Source organism: Mauremys reevesii, linkage group 5 (genome assembly GCF_016161935.1).
Source record: "Mauremys reevesii isolate NIE-2019 linkage group 5, ASM1616193v1, whole genome shotgun sequence".
Lineage (NCBI taxonomy): Eukaryota > Metazoa > Chordata > Testudines > Geoemydidae > Mauremys > Mauremys reevesii.
The window spans coordinates 46,969,872-46,996,528 of NC_052627.1; the positions used below are offsets into that span (position 1 = coordinate 46,969,872).

At 38.2% G+C, this 26,657-nt stretch overlaps 1 long non-coding RNA gene across 2 annotated transcripts; it reads left to right on the forward strand.

Moving 5' to 3' along the window:
• The first annotated feature begins 4,814 nt into the window (after nt 1-4,814).
• On the forward strand, nt 4,815-26,150 carry LOC120406465. 2 transcript variants are annotated; one of them, XR_005599296.1, is made up of 3 exons: nt 4,815-5,060; nt 13,324-13,482; nt 25,516-26,150. It is a non-coding gene; the product is annotated as an uncharacterized LOC120406465 (long non-coding RNA). The 2 variants fall into 2 exon arrangements; XR_005599295.1 differs by lacking the exon at nt 25,516-26,150 and adding an exon at nt 16,748-17,032.
• Nucleotides 26,151-26,657: the final 507 nt, after the last annotated feature.

Below are 26,657 nucleotides of genomic sequence, written 5' to 3' on the forward strand. Positions count from 1 at the left end.
AAAGTTATATCTGTTCAATAAAATCAGAATTACACATGAAATATTGATTTTGTTACAAATCAATACATTAGGCTTGATCTTGATCTCAAACCAGTGTAAATCAGGAGCATATTATTATGCATTTGAGTACGCAAAAATATGCTTGTTGCCTCAAAATGACAAGTAAAAACATGCTCACTTCCTCAAAGAGCAAACAGCCATCTAGTTAGCATGACTCTCAAATGAAGGTAAGATCAAAATGAAACCCTTTATGTCTATTTATCTATCTCATTCACACCCTCACCTCTTCCTTTCCAACAATCCCTCCTCCCCCTAAAATGGGTAGGAAAAACAACACAGTACCATGTGTGAAGTGTAAATGTAGCTACTGGGCCAGATTCTGCTCTCAGTTACACTAGTGTAAATCAGGAGTATCTGTATTGACACCAATGGAATTACTCCAGATTAACAATAGTTAATATATTAAAATAATACCAGTTTCTATAATAGACCAAAGATAATTTTGTAGCCAGTCAATTAAAACAGTACTTATTACAATAAAAAGCTGTCAGAAAACTGGGAATTTAGATACTACAGGGAGCAGATCTAAAACTTCCACAGAGTGTTTGATGACCTTGAGGAAGTGAGCTAATACTGGAAACTCCTCTATCTGTTCCTCCTTCAATCAGGGCTTTGTGGAAGCTGGATGGAACAGGCTGATTATTGCCACACACGTCTGTACAGTCAGCTGGCCTTGAGGCAGTTCTTGGGGAACCTAGGAATTTCCTGAGGGGTTGAATTATTAGATTATTTTTATACGATGTCATTTCACTATTGAGTACCAGTATGCCCTTTTTATGTTAAGGAGGGAGTTCATAAGATATAGTTGATAAAAGCTGGGCAGTCAAGGGATTTCTTAGGCTTTTTTCTTAAGTAAACGGAGGGTTAAGTGAAGTTTGGAAAACATGATGGTATTTGCACTCATATTACTCAGGACATTAATGGTCCTTGTACGACAGCAGTTGTAGAGATATGTTCGTAGAAAATTATAATTTTGAGATGCTTCCTCCTAGGGGACAGTATTATGAGCACAGGAATTTGGAGCTGTGCCCTGGAGACAGGGACTGGGAATATAGCATAGCTGTTCACCAACTATGCTCTCCAGTTAGTTTTATTCCTTTTTATTCACTGATTTGTTATTTAATGAGACAGCTGGTGGTCTGAATTTATTGGAAATGAATTAAATTTGCAAGAAATTCCTGCTCAAAATTCAAAGATAAGTCAAAAAGTAATAATTTTCATTGATTTATATTTTATATAATATATAAAAATGAGGAAAAAAAATTTTCATGATTTTAAATTTAAAAAAATTATTTATTCTCTCTTTCTCTCTTCTCTAGCTTTCATTTTATCTCCCATCTCCCATCATCCCTCATAACAATAGTCAGAGTTATCTTAAGTAGTGTTAACCTTGTAACTGTCCTTTTTTGGTTTTGATTTTTTTTTTTTAGTTATAGTAACATCATTTTATGATCATATTTTGATACATATGAAAAAAATATATATAAATATAATATATATATAATAATATATATATATTATTTCCATACACATATCTAAGTAGATCTTATTAATATACTTTTTTTTATTTTTAAATTCTTTACAGGGCACAAGTTCAAAGTATGGTCTCTTTGTGAATGCATACATTCATATAAATTGCATACATAAGCATTTCAGTTCTGAGTGAAAATGGGGTTTGTATGAGTGAATTTTATCCTGTGAATACACAAATGATACTGCGCAAATTGTGTGTGCAAGTGATTATCCTGCCTGTAGTTGTGTAGGCACAAATATGGGCCAGCTTGAAGCTACTTTTAATATCTGGCAATAAAAATACATACTTTAAGTCATATGGCTCCATTCATTATCATATACTGAGAGCTGTCCCTCTCTCCTTTTTTATATAAAATATTAACTGCCAAAAGATGTCAGCGTATTGTAGGGGATCAAAGAGAACAACAACAAAAATGATTAAGGGTCTGGAAGGGATAGAACGTGTCAAATGATTAAAATAACTAAATATGGATTGGTCATACTATAATCCCCAAAGTCCCCAAACATAGTCCATATCACCCCCCACAGTGCAGGTAGCCTTTAAAACCCAATTTTGTTCTCACCGTACCTAGATTCTTTGTCAGTCCTACTTTGTCCCTTCCTTCTGACATGCAACCCCATTCATTTCAGTGGGAACTCCCAGAGTCTTTTGGTGCGAGCATCCTTGCCAGGGAACCATCCCTCACTCCGCCTGGCCCTCTCGTGGCTCCTCTGGGGCCCAGATCTCTGGCAAACAGATGTTACCAGGTAAACCCCTTGACTGCTCCCCCTTCCTTTAGCCCTCTTTGGCCCTTGGCTGAGAGCCAGCAGGCATCTCTGTCTGCTACTCCTCTTGCCATCAGCTGTCTCTGGTCCTGGCTCTCTGGCTTGGGGACACCAGTGACCAAACCTTTCTTGCTGTTTTCTCGTCTTTCCTAGGAACCACCTTCTGCCTCTGGCAGCTCTCATCTCCTGTCCATCCTGACTGAACCAGTTTTTCCTCCCTGGGTTGTTGTCTTCTGTGTCGTCTTCTGCTTTATCATGAAGCAGACGTGTATGAAGTCTATAACCACCACCTACTATATTTGTTGTACATTCATGCCACTAAACTCATTTACCCTGCTCTATCTCATTAATGTTAACCCAGTTTCCCAGTACTTTCACTAAACTCCTCATAGTATATTCTGTCACCTGAAAAAATCTTCAAAATTCCTACTTACTCAAAGGAATCTTTATATCAGTTTCTCCATGTGTTAAAGTATTTTTCACTTCTTTATCCACCATTTCATTGCCAGGTATCCTAGCATGTGTTGGAAGCCATGCTAGTACCGTGTTCATACCTGAACATACTAATTCTGTTATAAAAAACAATATTTCATTTATTACATCATTTGCTTTCTGAGGTATCCCGTTTAATTAACCTTATATCTGATAATGATTCTGAAAAGATAAAATATGCCATAGGCTGTACATCCCTTATCCAGTCCAATGCTAACATTATTCCCACCAATTCAGGTGTCATAACGGCTACTAAATTAGATAGTCTTTTAGATTTCTGAACTCTAATCTCAGAGATGCAAAAGGCTGCTCCTACTCTACCCATTTTTTATATTTAGATCTGTCAGTATATATTCAACAAAGGTGACTCAATTTACCTCATAAGCTTTATTTGTCATTTAGGATAACTCTTTCTTTCTGATTATTTTATTACATAATTCTAAATACACATCCAGAGAGACCATTTTCCAGATATAATTTACTGCCCCATAACTATATATTTTAACCTCTTCTAGTCCTTTCTTTTCACTTAACTCTTTTGCACACATTTTAAACCTAAGAGCATGAGGGAAGTTATTGTTGTTTGACTATATTTTGTCCACTTAATTCCCAACATTACTCATATATTTGTCCAGTATTCTTATCTGCACTACTTCACTGGACTTAGGTCAAAAATGTCAGATCTAACATTTTCAATGTTAAATTAATAGGCATTCTCCAGGCATTACACACACTAATGTCATAAGAATGGACCACATAAAGTTTGTAGCACTTGAGCTTGAATTGTTTCTAACTTTTTGAGCTCCAATCTGGACGAATAACTAAAGGCTGGGCACCCATAATCTATGATTTTATTAATGCTTCTATAAAGCATCAGCAGTACTTTCTCACCTGCTCTCCAATTAAATCCCAGCAATACTTTTATTCCCCTATCAGGGTCTCTTTCTCACTAGAACTCTCGTAAACCCTCAAAGTGCTCCTCATGCTCTTAATTGACCCAGCCTGAAGTACCTAGCCTGGAATAGGAGACCTGAGTCTGTTTTCATTTAATGGACAGTTACCCTATTACAAACTGGATATGTTTAATGTAGAAGTATTATTTAAGAGCCTGAAGTTCCTGGTAAGATCCTGGGTTGGCATGATAATGAACTGAAATATTCTAGAAATGGGGAAAAATATAGATGAAATCATCAAGAATATAGTTGTTTAGTTAATTTTAATGGAAAGAAGTTGTCACTTTTTTTCTGGACACTGTGTATCTGGGGTTACTAAAGTACCCACCTGGACACTAGGGTGGGTGAAATGGAAGAAGCTTAGTTTCACCATTATGACTGAGACTACCTGCCAGGATGCCGGGATCCCCAATAACATGCTGGGGTTGAAACATATTCTGAACAAACTGGATTTAAAGAGAGGGAAACTGATAAAATCACCACTAGAAGTGGATAAAAAAATTTTAGATGCAACTTTTTTGGCAAAAAAAATTAAAATGTTTTGGTGACACCAAAAACATTTTACAAGTTGGTGTCAGTTTTCTCAATTTTTTTTTCAGTTAAAAGAAAATAATTTAGAAAAAAATTCAAAATGTTTCATCTTACATTTTCAAAATGAAATGTTTCAAATTTGGGTTTGGAATGTTTTTTTGTTTCTAATATCCCATTCATGTTATTTTAAAATCACTGAAATCAAAATGAAATGTGTCAGTTTTGTCAAAACAAAATGTTTAGTTCAACCCCAAATGATTTTTTGTACATTTCAGTTCACCATTTTCATTTCAAGCTGATCAGTTTAGGTGTGGTGTAGTGTGTGTGTGAAAGAGAGAGATCTGGAATTGCCTGTGAACCCCAAAATGTATTAATCCAGCCTTTTTTTTTTAAAACCTCCAGTGAAGGAGCTTCCATGACTTCCCTAGGCAGTTTGTTCCATTGTCCTAACGTTCTTACAGTTAGGAACAGTAGGACAAAGACTCCCTATGTGTGGAGTGGGAGTTAATCAGAGACTCCCTGATCTGTTCTTCTTTGCTCAGAATGGTGCCCCAAGCAAGATGAAGGACTTATTAGTGGCCATGAGGAGGGAAGGAAAGGTAATCTTTAAATGGGCCAAAGGTTTTCCTATCCCTGCTGGCCCAGAAACAGCTCTTTTACCTTTTGTGCTGCAGACGGTGGAGGAGATAGGTACTTCCAGACCAACAATCTACCAGAATTCTCCAGGTAAGGCCTGCTTTCATGAGACTTTCAGGCATTTTTCCCCTACCTGAATCAAGCCCAAACTCTAAACCTTTTGAGGTGCTTACATCACTAGTCTGCCTGATGGAAGTAACCAGACTCTGTTGGCTTCTGCCACCACCCCACTCCTGCATCCATGCCTAGAACAAGCTTCTTCCTTCTCCAAATAACTTTTAGCAAGGGTTATAAATTAGAAAAAAGATAGATCATAAGATTTCCTATTAATTATAAATGTCTGATAAGCTTGGGAAATGTTTCATAGGTGGGAATAGATTTGGGTTTTCAAAAAAGTTGCTATGACCAAAAGTCTTGAAGAATCAGAATAAAATATTCTGTAAGTACTTCACAGAACATTTTCCTATATAAGCAGTACATTTTACATCTTACATTCTCATCTCCTTGAAGAGCTGGGTATAGCTCATTAACAGCATCTCAGGAGAAAACCTTTAAAAGAAATGTTAAAATTCAGCAATGAGCAGTAGCATTGGTATATAGCCTAAAATATTCCATTTGGGTAGCTAATTTTATTGTTCTATTAGGAAGATAAAGTTTCTTTTCCCTCTGTTGAAAGAATTTTAAGATTCTGAGTTAACTCTATTAACTATGTTATTCTTCCCTCATGTTGGAATATTAAATATTGAGGAACTCTATAAAGTTTAAATGGCATTGCCAATATGTCTGTTGCCTTTTATATGTGCAAAAAACATCCAAGCAAATTTGTAGGACTCAATTCTGCTGTATAATGTGTACATCACCCTCCCATTAGAATTCCTGGGCATGGTCTGGAGGGAAGAAGCTGGTCATTAGTAAGGATGTGGAAAGTGCTGGGGTCCAAAAGTAATTGCACTTTCTGTAAGAGAAACATCCAGAAGAAGAATTAATAATCACTAAAGGCCAGGTTTGTTAATTTGATACAGGCCTTTTTGTTGTGTTCAGGAGACATAATGGAGCTGTAATCAGTCAGCAAAATTTCACCACAAAATTCCTAATGTAAAGAAGCTTTCTACAAAGAATATCTATGCCAGATCAGTGCCCTACACCTTTGGTGTGGGAGCATGTCAGGGATGGAGAGTGGGAATGGTAGTTGTGCAGATCAACGCTAGTTCTTCATTGGCTCTAGGTCCATTAAAAATGCTACATCAGTGGCACAATTTAAAGCTGCCAGAAAGCAGCTCTGAGTGGTATTAAGACTGTGGGTGGCCTCCAGAATTAAGGAGTTATATCTGTCTCTTTGTTGCCTGTCATTCTCTTTGGAGTGGCTCATGACCACGAGTACCAAACTCAGTGCAGACTGTCAAAAAGCAGGGCAGAAAACCCAAACTGTTGGTATATTCTATAATTAGATTTCACCAACCCAGTAAAATGTGTGAACTCCTAAAGCACTATAACAGTCTTACAAGGGACATTCCAGTCTATCTTTCTACCAAGGCAAGCTGGACTTAGTGGTAAATGGTTGCTATACACCGAAGATCACAAAATATTCAGGTTGATCCCAGTCCCAAGAGACCAGGTCAATTTGTACCTTAGCTCTCACACCAAAGACAATGCTTGTAGCCAATCCTATAGAAAACTATCTAATGATTTATAAACTAAGAAAAGAAATGAGAGTTATTACAGGGTTAAAGCAGGCAAACGTACATACACAATTGAGTTACAATCTATGGCTTCAAGAGGTGACAGAATTTTAGTAATCTGTCAGGTCTAATTTTCTTTTAGGGCAAACCCAGTTTAACCCTGGGGATCTCTGCTTCTGTTTCAGAGCTCATGTCCTGTGCGCATCCAAAGAGCAAAATGTGAAAAAAGTATCTTGTCATCTATTTTTATGTCCTTCTTCTAGAATTCAAGCTTATGGGACGAGTCTCTTTGCATGCAGCTTCTTCAGGAGTGTAAGGGGGCAATTCTCAAAGTCTATGTATTTTGATGTTCCATATTAGCCCATTTAGTTTTGATAGGCCTTCTTGATGGTTAGGAGATGATCCTTGCTGACTGGGTTCCCAGTTTCAGAACATGTTGTACAGTTACAAAGCAAAAACTTAAGTTACCATGTGATCGAGACATAAGTGAGATTAAAGCATGCAGCAATTTACAAGCCTTTCATGAACTCTAAGCACATTGTTATGAATCCAATGTATGAATCTATTCCTTATTTGAGGTATATGCAGTGATGATAATTGTACAGCCTTGAGCTTCTGAAGTTCTGAAAAGTAGGCCCTTAAAGTCTCATTTAAATATACTAGAAGTATTTCACCACTCCTATATTAAATTCACACGATGATTTAAATGTCAGTCTACCTGGCAACTTTTCTAGTATATGTGTAGCTTCCACACCTAAAGAGACATCTTCTCTCTTCAGAGTATATTCTGAAGCTAGGTTTGCAACAAAACCTATAATTTTTTGTCATAGCAGAAGACAAAAAAGTATTTGATTTTTGTTTACATTTAACACAACATATCTCATTTTGAGGATTGAAATATACTGACTTACAGTAAACAAATACAGTTGTAGAAATTGGAAAAATCAATTCACATTATTCTGCGTCTTCCCTTTGAATACTAAAGATAGCTAGCACTGGGCAACTAATAAACCTAGACAGGATTGCTTTAAATTCAGATTAGCAATGCAATGCCAATTGGCATGCAGATACCACTAAAGTATACCTATGGATCAAAGCTATCACAGCTAAATCTGGATTACACGACTATAAGAATGAAAGTAATAGATTTAGAGATTTTACATACAGGCTAAAGGTGTAACACACATTTTCTTTTGGGAGAATGCATACAACATAGATTCACATAGAAGAGTGTTTATAGTAAAACAATCATTCTCTCAAAACGTCTAGCAATGTACAAATTAAAATGCACATTTCACAGTGATTATAGATTTCAGCATGCATGCAAAAATTCCATTAATAGAAGGATTTGGGATTGCAATAAATGTTTAAAATTAACACTAAAGCTGTTCCCTTCTTTAGTTTAGTTATTTGTGCCTCTGATTAAAATGGCCAGATATGAAGTTGAATTTTAAATATCTCATGTATAGGTAATTATTTCTCTACAACGTATACTCAGGAAGTTATTTCCATCATGAATATTCAATAATCTGTTTAATAAGTTAATGCTTCTGAAAATAAAAAGAGCTCCAGGTTTTGGGGCTTAATTATTCTTTGCTTTCTTTCTTTGACCCCTTTAGGAAGGGGTGAAGGGAGAAAAGCAGTTAAAACCTCTGACCCTTAGAAATTCAGCTTGTTTTCTACCTTTGGGTAACATTTTTACTATTATTTTATATAAAGATATAACAACTGGAAATAATGACACACACTGATTTTTGCTACATCTGGGAACATTCACCCTTGTCTAATTCTGTACACTACATTAAGTAAAAACATAACAGGCAATTATTGCAGAGTCTGCTTTTGATTACGGTGAATCTTTGTTACATGACGGCAGAAAAGCGATAAAGAGCAGAGAATGAAAAATAAGAACAAAATAATTATATTGAACTGTGTTAGGGCTAGTGATCAGACTCCAGGAATCACAATGTTCTCATTATAAAAGGAGCATTGGATATAACAGTATAGTGAAACAAAAACAAATATTTAAGAAAAGGAAATATAAAATTTTGTTATCAAACCAGCAATCTACTCACAGGCTAAGAATAAGTAAGGCATAACATAGGACAGAGTTTTCATTTGCAAAGAAAGATAGTATCACTATACGACTGCACAGTGTGAGACGAGCTAGCCGGAAAACAAGAATTTAGGTTGCAAAAAATGTCAAGTTTCAGAATTTGTTTTTGTTTTGTATTGGCTAACCATTAGGTGATTCTGGAGTGGATCTCTCTCTCTTTCTCTCTCTCTCTCCCCCCAGTGGATTTGACTAGAAATTCCATCCTGGACCTGAAAAAACTTTTCAATAAAAGGTTTATCAAAACAAATATATTCTGTGAAAAATGTTGGTTTAGATGAACTGGCATTTTCTGAGGTAAAAATGTTTAATTTAAAAAAAATCATGAACAACTCTGACTGTGGGCACAACAAGGGATAAGGTGAACTGCTTTCATCTCTCTAGTGCATATACTATGCATGTCTTTTCTGTTGTCTAGAATGTATTCATTCTGTTCGTGTTCCTTTTTTTTTTTTTTTTTTAAGTATTTAATGAACAATTGCCTGATAGGTACAGTGGGTGGTGAAGAAAGTGCTGACTATCTCAAGGGAATCTTAAGGAGTGGTTCTGCTTAATTTGGTCTTTGATGTTGAGCCAGCTATAATGGGGTTGGGATGGTAGTCGGGGGGGTCTCATCTGCGCTAGTCTTATCAGTAGTCATGGACTGCAACTCTGTTTTGTTGAGCTGGTTCCACTCTGCAAAGTCACTCACATTGAGAACTACAGTAGCCACATGATCTGGCAGAGATGTTCAAAATCCAGTGAAATTTCTTTGTCCAGATAGGACAAAAAAAACCATTACCTTTTAGACAAAGTTTCACTTATTATCTGGGATAAGATATGTAAAATATGTAATATTGCTAAAGGTCTGTCACCCACTATGTGCATGGCTAATTCCAACATTAGAAGGAAATGCTTTTATTTATATATACCTACCTGAGAGAGAAGGAATGCATAAGTTCTGCATTCTAAGAGGAGTCTATGCTAAAAAGGGGCAAAGGTATTGTGCTAGTGTAACTCACACACCTCCAAGGTGTGGTGTTCTCTCCCATGTAGCGGCACCGTGACCACTTAGAGAGATTAATGAGCCTACTCTACAGTCTTAGCTAAGAGACATATGGCTTTTAGCTCATGCAATAGAGGCTCATGTATTGAGGTTCCAGGTTGGATCCCACTCGCCGATGACCAGGGTCTGTCTGGGTTACACTAGAGTTAAGTTAAATGACTACATAGAAAGCTTTCAAAAATCTAACTTTTAGTTTTTGTAAACATTATAGTTTTATGCTAGGAAATGTACAGAGAACACAAATCACTTGGAGTTCAAAGGAGAATAAATTAATAAATAAAATAAAATAATAATAATACACCAAAATAAATTGACAGAGCTACAGTGAAGTCAATGGGACTATGCTAATTTACACAAGCTAAAAATGTGGCCCATTATTTGAATTGTCTTCCTACTGACCGTAATATACAGGACAATATGTCTTTTGGACCAATGGTAACATGTCCAAAATCCTAAGCAGCCTAACTCCTATTGAAAATTGTATTGTGATAACCTTCAGACTTTATCATGCACAAGAGAACTGAATAAAATCAATGCCTGCTCAGTAGATTGTTGAAAACTGTAAAAATCAAGGGAATCTTCTCTTTGCACCAGAAATTTAGTATAAATCTACAAAAGTTGGATTTCTATAGAGCAATCATTAATCACTCCATTCTTGCTGTTAAGTGTTATTGCCAAAGCAAAAACACACATCGGTCCACGTTTAGTAAGTCAAAAGCTATCTGCAATGTCACGTCATCAGGAACCTACAATTTTGCTTAGAGAAAGGTCACATATGTACATGAAGATTAGCTGTGAACTGAGGGCCCATCATGGAAACAAATTTAGGGAGCAACTTCCTCTCTCTTATACCGAATGGGCTCTAGCTCAAATACTTCTGATCACAACTGCATTTACTTCACTATGACTCAGACAGCCTCTTTTGTAAGTAGGACCAAAACCATCTAGGACTTCGGAGATCAAAATCAGTACCTGAAATTCCACCTGAAAACTAGGTGGCATCTGTGCAGAGTTTGGAAAATTGGTGTTATATTTTCTGTGAGAGACACATTATCCAGCAAGCAGCAGAATTCTGTGCTAGTCAAATTATAGAATAGTCCCTTGTGACTGAGTGCATCCCTGTATTCACACCCTACACACACTATTGTAATAATCTTTGTACAAAATATGCCTCGTAAGGTGTCATTTGAAAACTAATAACTCACTGGTCAATAGTATGTATTGTATGTATGTAGCCACATTATACAGAAAGTTATGAATTCTCTCCGTATGATGTTGGTAGCACATGTTCAAACTCATGTAGCCCTGATTAGGAAGGAGTGGTTAAGCAGGTCTATATTACACAAAAGAATGTGTATTTTCCTTCATTCTGTATTTCAGCAGACACAGAGTAGAAGAAAGATTATGGGACACCTTCTTCCCTGACTCCACATTACCTTTTTTAATGTTTGAATAAACTTTGCTTTGAGGGGTAATCCTCAAGGAAAAAACACTTCAAAGAGGAGGACTGGACTTTAAAAGTGATCAGCAAAACACCACAGTCTCTCTCTCTCTCTCTCTTTCACCTAAGACAACAAAGGAACCAGTCCTTTGGACTTTGGTGGGAGATCCTGACTTAAGAATTTGATCAGCTGGGAACATGTAGCAAGGATTTTACCTTGAACCAAGTCTAGTTTGTTAAATCTTAGCTACTGTCAAATGTTTTATCTGTCTTTACTGCCTTGTACTTACTTAAAATGTCTCTCTTTGTAGTTAAATAAACTTGTTTTACTCTTTAATAAAAATTAATCTAGTGTTGTGTTTAAACTAAATTGTTTGGTAACTCCAATTAAAGTAGCAAACTGTTGTATCTTGACCCCTTTCATGGGCCATAGATCTCTAATATCTGAACTGTCCAGGAGAGGCGAACACAGTGCAGAACACATGCTTTTTAGGAAAATCTGGGACTGGGTGTGTGTTGGAGTCTCCCTGCAAGTGGTAACCAAGACTAATGGAAGCCAGAGTGCTGACTGGAGTGTTGCTGGCAGGCTGCAGCTATACACAGATACTCATTGTGTGAGCTGCATGCTGTTTGTGACGGACCCAGATTGTGAGGTACAACAGCAGAGTACTGTGAGGCACCCAGTGTTGCAGCACAGGTGGGGACACAACTCCTCACTAGTCTAGATAGCATCCCAGAATCTGATATCCCTGAATGGAGCACTCTGAAAGCTTGAGGTCAGAATAGTATGGATATTGGTCATGAGGGCTGCACATCAAAGAAACTCACACTTTTTTGGGGGGGGCAAAACACAGATGGAGGAGCTGATATATAAAAACTTCTATATCTTCTCCAAGTTGCTTCCAATTCCATATCCAAACCAAATGCATTAGCTCAGTCATCTTTAGATTGAGTCTCAGCCAGGTAATTCTAGTCAAAAGCAGTGTCATTCAGGCTATGTGTCAGATGAAATGGTTAAATAAAGATTATTTTTTTTATGAATGACACGAATGCAATAGTGTTTCTTCTATGCACTGAGATATAATACTACCCTCTGTAAAAGAGCAATCATTTACGACTCAGCATGGGTTTTGTTCCCAATAGTAACCCTTCTTCATTTGCTTTAAACTGCATAGTTATCAGGAGAAGATAAAAATCTAAGAAAAATGAAAGAAGAAAAATAATTTATTTCAATATTAAATGTATTCAAAGTGGTTTAAAGTATTGTTTAAAAATATCAGAAATATCAGCCAGATTTCCCCTCTATTTATGTCCCATTATATGCCTGTAGAAAATATTCTGGATTTAAAAAAAAAACTGCCTTTACTCTGGTGCAGGTCCCCTGAAGTCAATGAGGTTGCACAGATTTAAGTAGAAGTATTTTAAAATCAAAGGGTCAGATTATGCTCCCTCCATTCATGCAAAGGGGGCTCAGCCATCTATCTGGCATTGTCCATCACCCTGTCTTCTATAAAACACCGTACATCCTGAATATATGCAGAGAGAGAGAGAGAGAGAGAGAGCGCAAGCAGGGAATTGGGTGAAAATGGATGGAGTGTGTGGGCACAAAAGCATCATTACCCCCCACCCGGGCATCATTACCCCCCCCCCCGCCCCGGGCATAATGGAGTTCCCCAGAAAAAGTTTGTATTGTCTTTCTGTGGAAACCACTGCTTCAGGGACACCCCTTTAAATGGTGGAGGTGGGAAATGAATGTCCCAGGGCAACCTCTGGCTTTAGGAGCCATTTCATCATGGTTCAGTTGGAGCTATATTGTTAGCCAAGTGGGCAGGCTGTCAGAGAACTAGACCTTGCCCAGAGCCTTAGGATTGCCATGATAATGGCCATGGCCTCTCACTGATCATGTGCAAAGGGATTTGTGAGGTGGCCCAAAGTCTGTTTCATGAGGAACAAAAATAGTTATTTCTATGATTAGGAATAAGCACACTTATTTTGCTTCATTTTGAACTAACACAAAAGCCAATATTTTAAAGGTTTGACTTGAACATTATTAAGTTTGCATTTTTTTTAATTAGGAAAGACTGAAATAGGGAAAAGAGCAGGCATAGAAAGAACACAGAAACTGAACAGTTAAGATGAGAGAGGACAGAGTGAAAAATAAGCGAGACAGAAAAAAAAGATACAGAAAAGGAGAGACAGAAAACTCTGATAAAAATACTTCATACGTACCATATGTAAGTATCCAGCATTTGGAATGACTTACTGTGTCCTGCATGAAGGACACAGTGTCCAGTTTCCTGATAACTAAAACATAGAGAGAGAGTTGTTTTGTTTTGCATTGCATTACCATTACAGAAAAGAGGTATGGATTTAAATTAAGAAAAGTTTGCAAATTTGAAATACTGTAGTTTGCTGAATTTTCAACCTCCTAAATAATTCAAGATGCTTCCAAAATCTCTGTCTCCACCTGCTTTATTTGTATCTCATATGGTGAAGATGTTTATTCAAAGTATTCAAATGTGTAAGTTCCTAAATGGTACTTAGAGGAAATATTTCTAGAGATAACTCCGGATTCATCATTAAATATCTGCCATAATCTTGAACTGCATTCCAGGTATCCTCTCTAAGAGATATCTTTTAAAAATTTGAATGGAATCCAGCATATCAGGACAATTCTGTGTGATAATGGCAAAATATTCCACACTGACAGAGGCTTACATACAATATAGCTAATACAAAATAATGTGAAGTTTCATGACAGTAACAAAGCAACTGCTTTTGTTTGAAGACTGTCCCTTCAATCATTCCAGAAAGCAGGCAGCCAGCTCTGAACATATTTACTGCAGATTCCTTTTGAGAGTGGCACATCACTAAATCAAAGTTGCTTAGCAGTTGCCAAATGGTAGCTCATTAAGCTGAAGGCATCACTAAGTAGCCTCAGAAAGGAATATGGAATGAGAATAAGATGTGAATCAGAAAGCATTTACTGTCTTAATTAAAAAAGTGGAGCACATTATTGAGGCACATTACTGAGTTGTCTTGGATAGCATTTTCAGTATTACAAAGATTTCAAGAAACCCTGCTATGCTGTTCTTTTGCCTACTGCCTCTCCTTCTGTTTCTACAAGCAAGGGCTTGCCATAATGGCAATAAGGTGACATTTTTTTCTATAGCTAAGTAAATGAAGACTGGATAACAGAGCACACTAAAGGGAATACGTACCAATGTGAAAATTGAGTTTTTAATAATAAACACATATGGGGAATTCATCTGGTGTATTGTAAAGTAAAATATGGACAACTTCAAAAGTAACATCTGAAATTTACATATTAATGGTACCTTTTTGAGATACTTGATTAAGTTAATTTCCTGATTTTATTTGAACAAGAACAGTATTAAAAACAAAACAAAACAAAAAACCCACACACAGAGAATTAGACCAAGTATTGATCCTGTTACGAAAACTTGAAAGGGTAAAAGACACAACAGACAGTCATGGACGGAAAGAGAGAAATGACTAATCAAAATGCACAATGCACATCTGTACCTTTGCTATTTCATCCTCTTTTTTAATGGTGATCTGGAAAAAAGCTGTTTATCTGTTAATACTGTCGCAAAAAACCCACAAAATCTTATAGCATCAACTTATTTTATAAAGTAAAGAAGTACATTACAGTAAGTAGATTTACTGTTTTGGACACCATTTTATTATGTGTCCTGTGGAAATTTCTCTATCCCAGATAAACTGTACTTCATTATGTAAAGAAGATTTCAGGGATGTGCTGTATAAGAGATATTTGGAATGTACTTTTCTGTAGGGCTTGCAGCAGTGAAGCGACAAGCTATACCAGTGAAGCTATAATTGTAATCAATGCTTGGTATAATTCTTTGTGTTTTTTTTTTAAATCATGTTGTTCTGTTGAAACAAAATCAGGAAACATTGTCAGACATTTCCAAAGTGCAAAATTAATATGTAAATGTCAGGTATCATTGTCCTAGATTTCTGGGGCAAGCCACTCAATTATCCCTCTTTCTTACCACTATGACACCATCACCATCTACTGTCTAAAATGCATTGTAAGTCTTGTCCCTTGCTGGAACATGTTGTCACTGGATTGGTGATGTTGCTTTTAGAAGAGGAAGAATAGAATGGGAGGTGAGGTGAGAAGAAAAGAAACCATGTTCTGGCAAAGGCCCTGAAACAACAAAGCAGCTGTGAAGTTCAGCTGGCTGAAACACTAGCAGCAGTCAGTGAAGATAAAAAAAAAATAATTCTGTGTTCCTGGATCTCGTACCTTTGGTACATAATCATTGAATCTGGGGCAAAACAACCACCTACCCACATTGATTTTACAAGGAACCTTTTACAAGAGAGCACACTATTAGGGAAGCTCTCCGTTTAAAAGACTGCTTTAAAATATCTTCACACATACCAGACATAATTCTGTTCCAGTTAAACAAGTGTAAACCAGAGTGACTCCACTGAGTGACTCTCAACCTCCCTCTACCCTCTAGCCCAGATTTAGGTGTCAAATTCCTTTACAAGGGTAGGGCTTAGGACACACTCCTCCCCTGGCTACCTTAGGCAGTGAGGCACCTAGCATGCTGGCTTCTGTGAATTCCATTCTGATAAACTATAATGGGGTTTACAGACCCCACACAGAGACCAAGCAAAGGAAGGAGCAGTATGGGACTAAAGGAAATTAGGCACATAACTCCAGGCCAGAAGGAGGCACCTCCTCCATTCCTGATTCACAGCCGTGAACCATCTCCTGGAGTTAGACACTTAGCCCAGGTCAGCCCTTTCTAATGAGAGAACAGGGGGATGTGATAATGCCGCCCTCCCCTCTTACATCCAATAGATTAGTGGCTAGAGCACTCAGCTGGGGTGTGGGAAAGCCAGATTCAATCCCCATTCTGGCTGCAACGAGCAAGGACTTGAATGTAGATCTCCCAGCTCCAGGTAATTGTCCCAACCACTGGGCTATAGAGTCAATCTGTCTTTCTCTGTCCCAATGACTATGTATTTTTAAAACAACTCAATCTGAGAAAAATCACAATCTGATCACAGACAATTTTGAACAAGAAAAGAAGGCAAATTTCATAGAATACATTATTTATGAATATGAATATGTTTGGAATTTTTACCCAACTGTACAAGAACTAATGGTTGTTCTCTTCCCTGTCCATCAAAGTTTAGACAAATTATCCTGGTCACACAAATACACATATTTTTACATGCTGTCCTAATGAATCCCCTATTTTGAAAACTCAAACTTTAGATCTTCTGGGTAGCACAACAATGACACATATATCTATCTATATCTATATCTAGAGAGAGAGAGATCAAGAGCAGTTGAGGATACTTACTATCTAGATTTATAATAGTAAGGTGTTTGGCAATTGGTTGAAATACTGTAAAGCCCATGAAAGTGACCCAATATAATTGGCTGATGATAACTTTCTCTTCTGAGATTGATTCTTTTTCATTACATTTCAGGTTGAGTGCAAGTGTACAGAATAATATCCCATGGCAGTGAACAGGAAGATGAAACTCAATAAAAACTGGGGATGAAAAAGAAAATTCATTTATAGTTTGTGTTAGTTTGTTGCTGCTGTAAACACAACTACACACTTTTATCCCATAAAGAAGAAAGTGAACATGTAATATTTGTTCATTTTAACCCTCTGTGTTCTTTATCCAATATGAGAAAATATATGAAAAAGAATTATATGAAGGCACCATGCCGTGGGCACTCAGACATCAACTACCAGCACATAGTGCCAGCCTGTCTCACTAAATGTAAGCTGGAGAGACTGAAGTTTAAAGTAGCATGCTGCGTGCATAACTTGTCTGTCTTTGGGCTAAATTCTTCTGACCATACTCACGCCATTGATCCCAATGGGAGTCTTGTCTGAATAAATTGGAGGGTTATACTGAGAAGAGAGTGAGGAAAAGGAAGCCTCTGTGGCAGCAGGAGTCCCTTGAGGGATATAGGTTGAATGGGTCAGAATAGCTCAAGGAGTAGCCTCTGCAGCAGCTGCTGGGCTCTCCACCTCTTCACTCAAGCCCTCTGGCTGTGGGTCTTTTCACATCCCGCTGCAAACACATTTATTTTAATAGAAATATGCATAACTCTAGAGGCAAAGAATGCTTCTGATCCCTGTAATCTGCTCTAGAACACAGCTCAAACTTCAGCTGATCTTCAGAGTGCAGTATTTCCATATGTCTGGAGATGAGTTTGAATTGTGGTTGAACATTTTGGCCTTGTTATTCCATTCCTGGCTACAACTTTCATGGTCTGTGTCTATGTGCACCCCAGTCCAAAATTTGGTCCCTTATTTTTAAACTCTTTTCATCTCCCCATGTTCAGGGCACCACTAAGAACCCAGAAAAGAATATATACTTGTGGTATACCTAAAATTCCTATTACTATGGAAATATGTATTAAATATAATCCATTGATTCTGAGATATCTGTTCTGTTTTCTGAATGTGAAAATGCAGGTTATCACCACACCAAAGGCCTTTATCCAAATTGCACCATTCATCTTAATTTCCTTCCTTTGACAATTTCACTCTCTAAGTTCCTTCCCAGCTGAATTAATAAAGCAAGCATTCTTATCAGAAAACAGGTCCTCATTGGAAACTAGCAGATAGCAACAGCACTGTATCAAAGATCTTAAAATACAACTAATCTACTTATTTTTTACTATTGAAAAATATTTTGCTGTATTTTTATTTCTATGATGTTGACATTCCAAATACCCATTCAAAAAGATATAAAATGTAGTGTAAATAGTAGTACGTTCACAATTTTTCTTTGATCAAAATGAATAGAATTATGTTTGCTTGTTTAACTTCAACATTTCTCTGTGGTGTTAGAAACCCAAGTATAACATAATAGGGCCAATGTATAAGAACCAGCATGTCACACAAGATGAGCGATATACAGAAGATAAATAAAAAAAATACATTTGAAAAATAAATTTATTTTTAGTTTTGCTTTTAGTAGTTTAAACATTTACAGCAATGATACTCTTTGGGATGTTTAATATATAGGGCCAAATCTTTAGCTAGTGTAAACTAATAAGAACATAAAAATGGCCCTACTGGGTCAGACCAAAGGTCCATCTAGCCCAGGATCCTGTCTTCCAACCACGGCCAGTGCCAGGTGCCCCAGAGGGAATGAACAGAACAGGTAATCATCAAGTGATCCATCCCCTGTCGCTCATTCCCAGCTTCTGCTTATCCTGGCTAATAGTCACTGAATATCCTCCATGAATGTATCTAGTTCTTTTTTTAACCCTTAATGATCTTGGCCTTCACTCTGGCAAGGAGTTCCACAGGCTGACTGTGTGTTGTGTAAAGAAATGCTTCCTTTTATTTGTTTTAAACCTGTTGCCTATTAATTTCATTTGGTGACCCTTAGTTCTTGTGTTATGAGAAGTAGTAAACAGCACTTCCTTATCTACTTTCTCTACACCTGTCATGATTTTATAGACCTCTATCATATCTCAACTTAGCCGTCTCTTTTCCAAGCTGAAAAGTCCCAGTCTTATTAATCTCTTCTCAGATGGAAGCCATTCCATACCCTAATCATTTTTGTTGCCCTTTTCTGAACCTTTTCCAATTCCAATATATCTTTTTTGAGATGGAGTGACCACATCTGCACATAGTATTCAAGATGTGGGCATACCATGGATTTATATAGAGGCAACATGATATTCTATCCTATCTATCCCTTTCTTAATTATTCCCAGCATTCTGTTCACTTCTTTGATTGCCACTGCACACTGAGTGGATGTTTTTCACAGAACTATCCACAATGACTCCAAGATCTCTTTCTTGAGTGGTAACAGCTAATTTAGACCCCACCATTTTGTATCTATAGTTGAGATTATGTTTTCCAACATGCATTACTTCCCATTTATCAACACTGAATTTCAAATGACCCCTCAGAGAATTCTAGTAGATTGATGAGGCATAATTTCTCTTAACTAAAACCATGTTGACTCTTCCTCAACAAATTATACTAATCTATATGTCCGACAATATTGTTCTTTATTATAGTTTCAACCAGTTTGCCCGGTACTGAAGTCAGGCTTACAGGCCTGTAATTGTCGGGATCACATCTGGAGCCCTTTTTAAAAATTGGCATCATGTTAGCCAGTCATCTGATAAAGAAGCTGATTTAAATGATAGGTTACAGGCTACAGTTATTAGTTCTGCAATTTCACATTTGAGTTCCTTCAGAACTCTTGGGTGAATACCATCTGGTCCTGGTGACTTATTGCTGTTTAATTTATCAATTTGTTCCAAAATCTCCTCTGATGTTACCTCAATCTGGGACAGTTCCTCAGATTTGTCACCTAAAAAGAATGGCTCAGGTTTGGGAATCTCCCTTACATTCTCAGCCATGAGGATCAATGCAAAGAATTCATTTAGTTTCTCCCCAATGGCCTTATCGTCCTTGAGTGCTCCTTTAGCACCTCAATCATTCAGTGGCCCTACTGGTTGTTTAGCAAGCTTTCTGCTTCTGATGTACTTAAAAAAAATTCTATTACTTTTTGAGTCTTTGGCTAACTGTTCCTCAAATTCTTTTTTTGGCCTTCCTAACTGTATTTTTACACTTCATTTGCCAGTGTTTATGCTCCTTTCTATTTTCCTCACTAGGATTTAACATTCACTTTTTAAAGGATGCCTTTTTGCCTCTCACTGCTTCTTTTACTTTGTTGTTTAGCCATGGTGGCTATTTTTTGGTTCTCTTACTATGTTTTTAAATTTGGGGTATACATTTAAGTTGAGCCTTTATTATGGTGTCTTTAAAAAGTTTCCACGCAGCTTGCAGAAATTTCACTTTTGGCACTGTACCCTTTAATTTCTGTTTAACTAACCTCCTCATTTTTGTGTAGTTCCCCTTTCTGAAATTAAATGCTACAGTGTTGGCTACATAATGCTACATAATATTGCTTTATTGGTCTCTCAAGACTGATCTTACTTTCCTTACCACTGTGAATGTTCACATCGTTATCAATGGAATTATTTTCATTAGTAAAGGCTGAAAGAACGGGCCCATTATTTCGAGTTACAGAAATGATCTGCTTTCATAACAAAACATCAGAAGCTGACTCTTCCTCTCTCCATTTTTATAAGGCACTCATAACCAAAGTACGACCTCCTGGTGCTATACTGATTTATACTGAGTATCTGCTACATAATTTTATCTTGAAAGTTCCCCTTTAATTTTTTTTTCTTTTTTTTCTTCTTAATTTACATTCAACATTTTCTCCATTTACAGTCACATTAAAACTCTCTCGACAGTGCAGCCAGGCTGAATAATAACACAGTACTTCTTCTGCATGCTGGAAGAGCTCCGCATCATTTTGTGCCTCACTTTGCACCTGAAGCATATCATTATATTCAGCAATACCATACGGTCTGTTGTGCACTAAGCATTTGGTTTTCAACTATGAATGTCAATTGGAAATAAATACTTGTAAATGGTAAGCAGTACAGAAAAGACACAAGAATTCACACACACATTTGTATTGAATTACATAGTTCTGTATATTAAAAGCATACTTGTATATGTACATATTGCATCCCTACATTTAAAGATGAAAGGAGCTGGGCGTTAGAAAATGGAGGCATTTTTTTAAATTAAGGGTTTGTGTATGTATAGTAATAATGGAAGCTATAGTTCCATTAGAGTGAGCTATTTCTTGTCTCTTATGTGTAATAACAGAGTTAGTAACCCTATTTTTGGATGCAGAGGACGGACCCCAAGCCCTCTGAAGTAATAGAAAGACTATCTACTTGGATCTGACTGTTTGAATGCAGTGAGACACATGGGAGTTAATGAGAGGGGACGACTGTGCCTTTCAACTTGCCTGGGGGACATTCGCTCTTTATTGGAAAAATGCTAGACCGTCAGAGAAGTCCATTCCACAGGGAGTTTACTCTGGAGAAAGATCATAGAATCATAGAATCATAGAATCATAGAATTCAAGATCAGAAGGGACCATTATGATCATCTAGTCCGACCTCCTGCAAGATGCAGGCCAGCCAAACCCTCTGGAAAAGGTTATATCATACCAGGCACATAATTGACCTATTGACTAAGCCCGTTATCCTATCATACCATCCTCCATAAACTTATCTAGCTTAATCTTAAAGTCATGTAGACTGTTCCAGTATTGCACTCCCTGATGGTTAGAAACCCTAATTTCAAGCCTGAATTTCCTGACTGACAGTTTATATCCATCCACATTAGCACTGAGCTGAAATAATTCTTCTCCTTCCTGGTATTTATCCCTCTGATATATTTAAAGAGTGTAATCATATCTCCTCTCATCCTTCTTTTGGTTAAGGAAAACAAACCGAGCTCCTCAAGTCTCCTTTCATACGAAAGGCCTTCCATTCCTCGGATCATTCTAGTGGCCCTTCTTTGTACCTGTTCTAGTTTGAATTCATCCTTCTTAAACATGGGAGACCAAAACTGCACACAATACTCCAAATGAGGTCTCGGACTAGCACCTCCTTATCCCTACTAGAATAATGCAACCCAAGACCGCATTAGCTTTTCCACATCACATTGCCTACTCATAGTCATCTTGCGATCAACCAGGACTCCTAGGTCCTTCTCCTCCAGCTTATAACTAAAGTTCTTGTTAGACATCCCTAAATGCATAACCTTACACTTCTCACTATTGAATTTCATCCTGTTACTAATACTCCAGTTTACAAGGTCATCTAAATCTCCTGGAGAATATCGATCCTCTTCCGAATTGACAATACCCCCCAACTTGGTGTCATCCGCAAACTTTATCAGCCCACTCCTACTCTTGGTTCCCAGGTCAGCAATAAATAGATTGAATAAAATCGACCCAAAAACCGAGCCTTGAGGAACTCCGCTGGTAACCTCCAACCGGACAGTTCCCCTTCAATACTACCCTCTGCAGTCTCCTTTAACCAGCTCCTTATCCACCTCTGGATTTTCACTGATCCCCATCTTTCCAATTTAACCAGTAATTCTTCAAAATCCAGATATATGAGATCCACCGCATTTCCCTTGTCTAAAAAAATCTGTTACTCTCTCAAAGAAGGAGATCAAGTTGGTTTGGCACGATCTACCTTTCATAAATCCATGCTGTAATCTATCAACCACTCTCTCTTTTAAGATTTTTCCATGACTTTGCATACTACAGATGTTAGACTAACAGGCCTATAATTCCCGGGTCACTTTTTTCCCCTTCTTGAATATAGGAACTACATTAGCTAATCTCCAGTCAGTCGGTACAATCCCGAATTTAGGGATTTATTAAAGATTATCGCTAAATGGGCAGCAAATATCCTCGCAATTCCCTTAATATTCTAGGATGAAGATTAGATTTACTTCTGTTAAGCTGTTCCAGTTTGGCTTCTACCTCAGCTACCGTAATGTCTACCCCATATCTTCATTCCCATCGGTCCCTCTATCACTATTCCTTAGCCCTTCATTAGCCTCATTAAAGACCGAGGCAAAGTATTCGTTCAGATATTGTGCCATTCCAAGATTATCCCTAATCTCCACTCCATTTAAAGTTTTAAGCGGTCCCACTTCTTCTTTCTTGGTTTTCTTCCTATTTATATGGCTAAAAACCGTTTGCTATTGGTTTTAATCCAGATCCATCTCCACTCCGCTTTGCCTTTCTCACAGCTTCCTGCACCCTCTGACCTCAATAAGGTAGGTTTCCTTGCTGATCCCTCCCATTTTCCACTCCTGGTACGCTTTCTGCTTTTTATGACCCTCTAAGACGCTTGCTCATCCAGCTCGGTCTAAAACTGCTACCTATGAGCATACATGCCTCTGACAACTCCTGCAACTTCAACTTGAAGTAACCCCAGGCGTCATCTGCCCTTAGATCCCTAAATATGTTAGCCCAGTCCACTTCCCTAACTAGTCGCCTTAATTTAGTAAAATTAGCCCTTTTGAAATCATACACCCTAGTCTCAGATGCACTATTGATTATCCTCCCATTTATTTGGAAACGAATTAGCTCATGATCACTCGAGCCAAGGTTGTCCCCTACAACAATGTCCTCAACAAGGTCCTCGTTACTCACCAAGATCAAATCTAAAATGGCATCCCCTCTCGTCGGTTCAGCAACCACTTGATGAAGGAATTCATTAGCTATCACGTCTAAGAAAAGCTGAGCCCTATTATTATTACTAGCATTTGTTTCCCAATCTATATCCGGGAAGTTAAAGTCCCCCATGATCAAGCAGTTCCTATTAGTGTTTACCTCCTTAAAAACATTAAAGAGCTCTCTATCCATCTCTAAGCTAGATCAATCACTATCCTGGATGAGGCTCTGGTAGTTTTCTTCCCCAATGTGACCATTGCCCAAACAGACTCTGTATTGTCCATTGCAGCGCTAGTTATCTCATTACATTTTACCTCATTATTGATATACAGTGCTACTCCCCCACCTTTACCTTTGCATCGGTCTTTCCTAAACAGCACATACCCTTCCATACCTGTACTCCAGTCATGGCTACCGTTCCACCATGTTTCTGTTATTCGGACCAGGAGCTCCAGTTCCTCCATTTTGTTACCTAGCATTGGTGAACAAACATCCTAATTTTTCCTGTTGGGCTCCTCTCACTCTTTTCACCCAACTCGGTAGGGACACAGTACTTCCAGTATGACTTGTAGATCTAGAATCTGTCCCCTCTGGCTATATCTGTTATCTTGTTGTCCTCACTCCCAATGTGAAAATTTGGCGTGGAGAGCACTAGGACCTCCCCGACGTCTCCCCCCAGTGTCTAGTTTAAAGCTCTTTTAATCAGATGAGCCAGCCTCCCTCCTAGAAGTCTACTTCCTTCCCTACTTAGGTGGAGCCCATCCCTTGAGAACAGTTGTCTGTCCCCAAAAGCCTCCCAGTGCCCATACATCCCAAAGCCCTCCTTGTAACACCACTCCCTCAGCCAACTATTAATCATCACGATCCTCTCACCCTTCCTAGGGACAGGTAGAATCCCACTGAAGATCACCTGAGCCTCTCTTACCCAACCTGGCATAGTCTCCTTGATCCTCTCTACATGAAGGATGATCAAACTTACCCGCTCCTCTTAGGATCCTTTTCAACCTCAGGTCCACATCCCGTATTTTAGCACCCGGTAGACAGCACACCCTTCTGTTCTCCGGATCGGCCCTGGTCACAGGCCTGTCGCCTGGGGACAGCACGGTCCTCTAACCTATCCCCGTTCCCCTGGTTGCAAGCTCCTTCCGTTCCTATCATCCCTTGTGGTTCGCCATCCTGTATCTTCCTGGGCCCAAACTTGGTGCTACTTCCATCGACTCCTCCTTTATCTATGGGACTGGACTCTTTTCTTTGGCCTCTCACTGTCAGTTACCACTTGCTGTACCCCTTCCTCATTCTCCAAACCTTCAAACCCGTTCCTTAGCTCAATTTCCCCCTCACTGGCTCTCCTTTTCCTTGGCCTGCTTCTCACGGTCACATGCTTCCACCGCCCATCTTCCTCCTCTGGTGGTCCCCCTTCCTTGGCCTCAGCCCCTGCTCCCCCTCAGTTACTGCTTGCCATTGCTCCATCAGCCTCTCGAACCCCTTCTATTCTCTATCAGGGTTTCCACCTGCAGCTCTAGGCCCTGGATCTTTTCCTCCAGCAGCTCTATTAGGCGACACTTCATGCATATATAGTACTGTTCAGGGTCCCCCGCTAGGACCAGGTACATACCACAGCTGCTGCATGCTCTCATCCTCGGTGTGTCCTCTGCTGCTTGGCTCATGGCTGCTGGCTGCTGCTGTCTTGGCCCCACTTGGTGTTCTTCCCTTCCACCTCCCCCTGCCAACTCCCACGCTAACTCCCCTGTTGGCAGCCCTGTTTGCTGCCTCCTGTGCCGCTGCTCGCACAGATGAGAGCTCTTCCCAGGGAAGTTAAGGAGACACTAGGATAAGTTGCATTAAATTATGTGAAACATATACATGTTATCTTTTACCCAGATATTGCAGTTTTGGGTGTCATTATGTCACATGGATTAAAACAAAATAAAACAAAACAAAAAACCAGAAGTAAAAAAAAAAAACTTCCTCTGAAAAATGGTTTAAATGTGTTGCAGGAGGTTACACTTAAATCATTCCCTCCATTTGGTTCAATCAGTATTCTCTATTTTATGTACAGGGAATCTCACTCAGAGTTGTGAAATGAAAATAAGTTGTTCAAAATGGGAACAGTCTGATAACAATGCCATTTTATATCTAGGATTCTCTAGATGAGTCATGCAATGCATTCTAGAGCTCTTCAAACCTGAGGAAATCCTTGGATATACAAGTTTGAATCAGCCGCAAATTGGGTCCCAACATACTTGATCAGATCTACCTTGAAGTTGACTCTTCTACTACTCCAATGGCAATATCAGCAATGGTTGGCACATGCTGGAGGTTGAAGGTGGTTCAGAGGCGGAAAAAACAATAGTATTTGCTGTATCAAAGCTAGAGAGATCAACTATTTGTACAAGATAGAAAATGGAATGCCACCAAACCAGGGATTCAAGTATCAGGAGAGAAAAACATTTGGATGGTCTTGGGACAGATAGTTTGAACAGAAGAGAATGATGCTAAACTAGCAATCAGCCAGGAAGAGGCGGGAGTGGGCTGTCCTGTTTTCCCTCCCCTCCTATGCTAAACGACACTGGCGAATGACTCCAGGGACACTTGTTCCCACTGGCTGCTACTAATACTAACTATTCCATAAAGAAACTGTATAGTTGGGGCTTATTATGACAAAATCAAATATCTAACCTTTCTGAGGAATAATCATCACTAACTGAAAGGTACCATTCACTGGGGGTTCACACTGAGATTTTCACAATTGTAAGTCTTTAATGAAAATGTTTGTAGGAGAAAATGCCATATTTGACTTACTTTCTGTCTTTCCATATGCCAATAAAAATCTAGTCTGTGTTTTGGCTCTTGAATATTTAATTTTTAGAGGAGATGAGCTGAAACAAAATCAGAGATGTGCCATCCCAAACTTTGTGGGAAGAGAGAAGATCAGAATACAAATCAAAATTACTGGATCCTATCTTTGTAATGTACTGAACTAAATCCAAAACACATCTAAATTTTGAAGGGTTCAAGATCCAAATTATAATTTCATGCCTCAGGCACATCTCTCACATCCACAGAAACATTGGTTTGAATCTGAGTTCTTCCTAAAATCCTATGCACATTTTCCCTCATTTCCCTCAAATCAATCCAATGAATATACAACAGTTGAAGGATGTAAAATGTAAAAGTTTGATATCAGAAAATTTGCTGAATAAAAATATTAACTCAGTTCAGGACATAAGAAATATTTGGAACATCACATATAGATGAACCTCAGAGTATTATTATTATTGT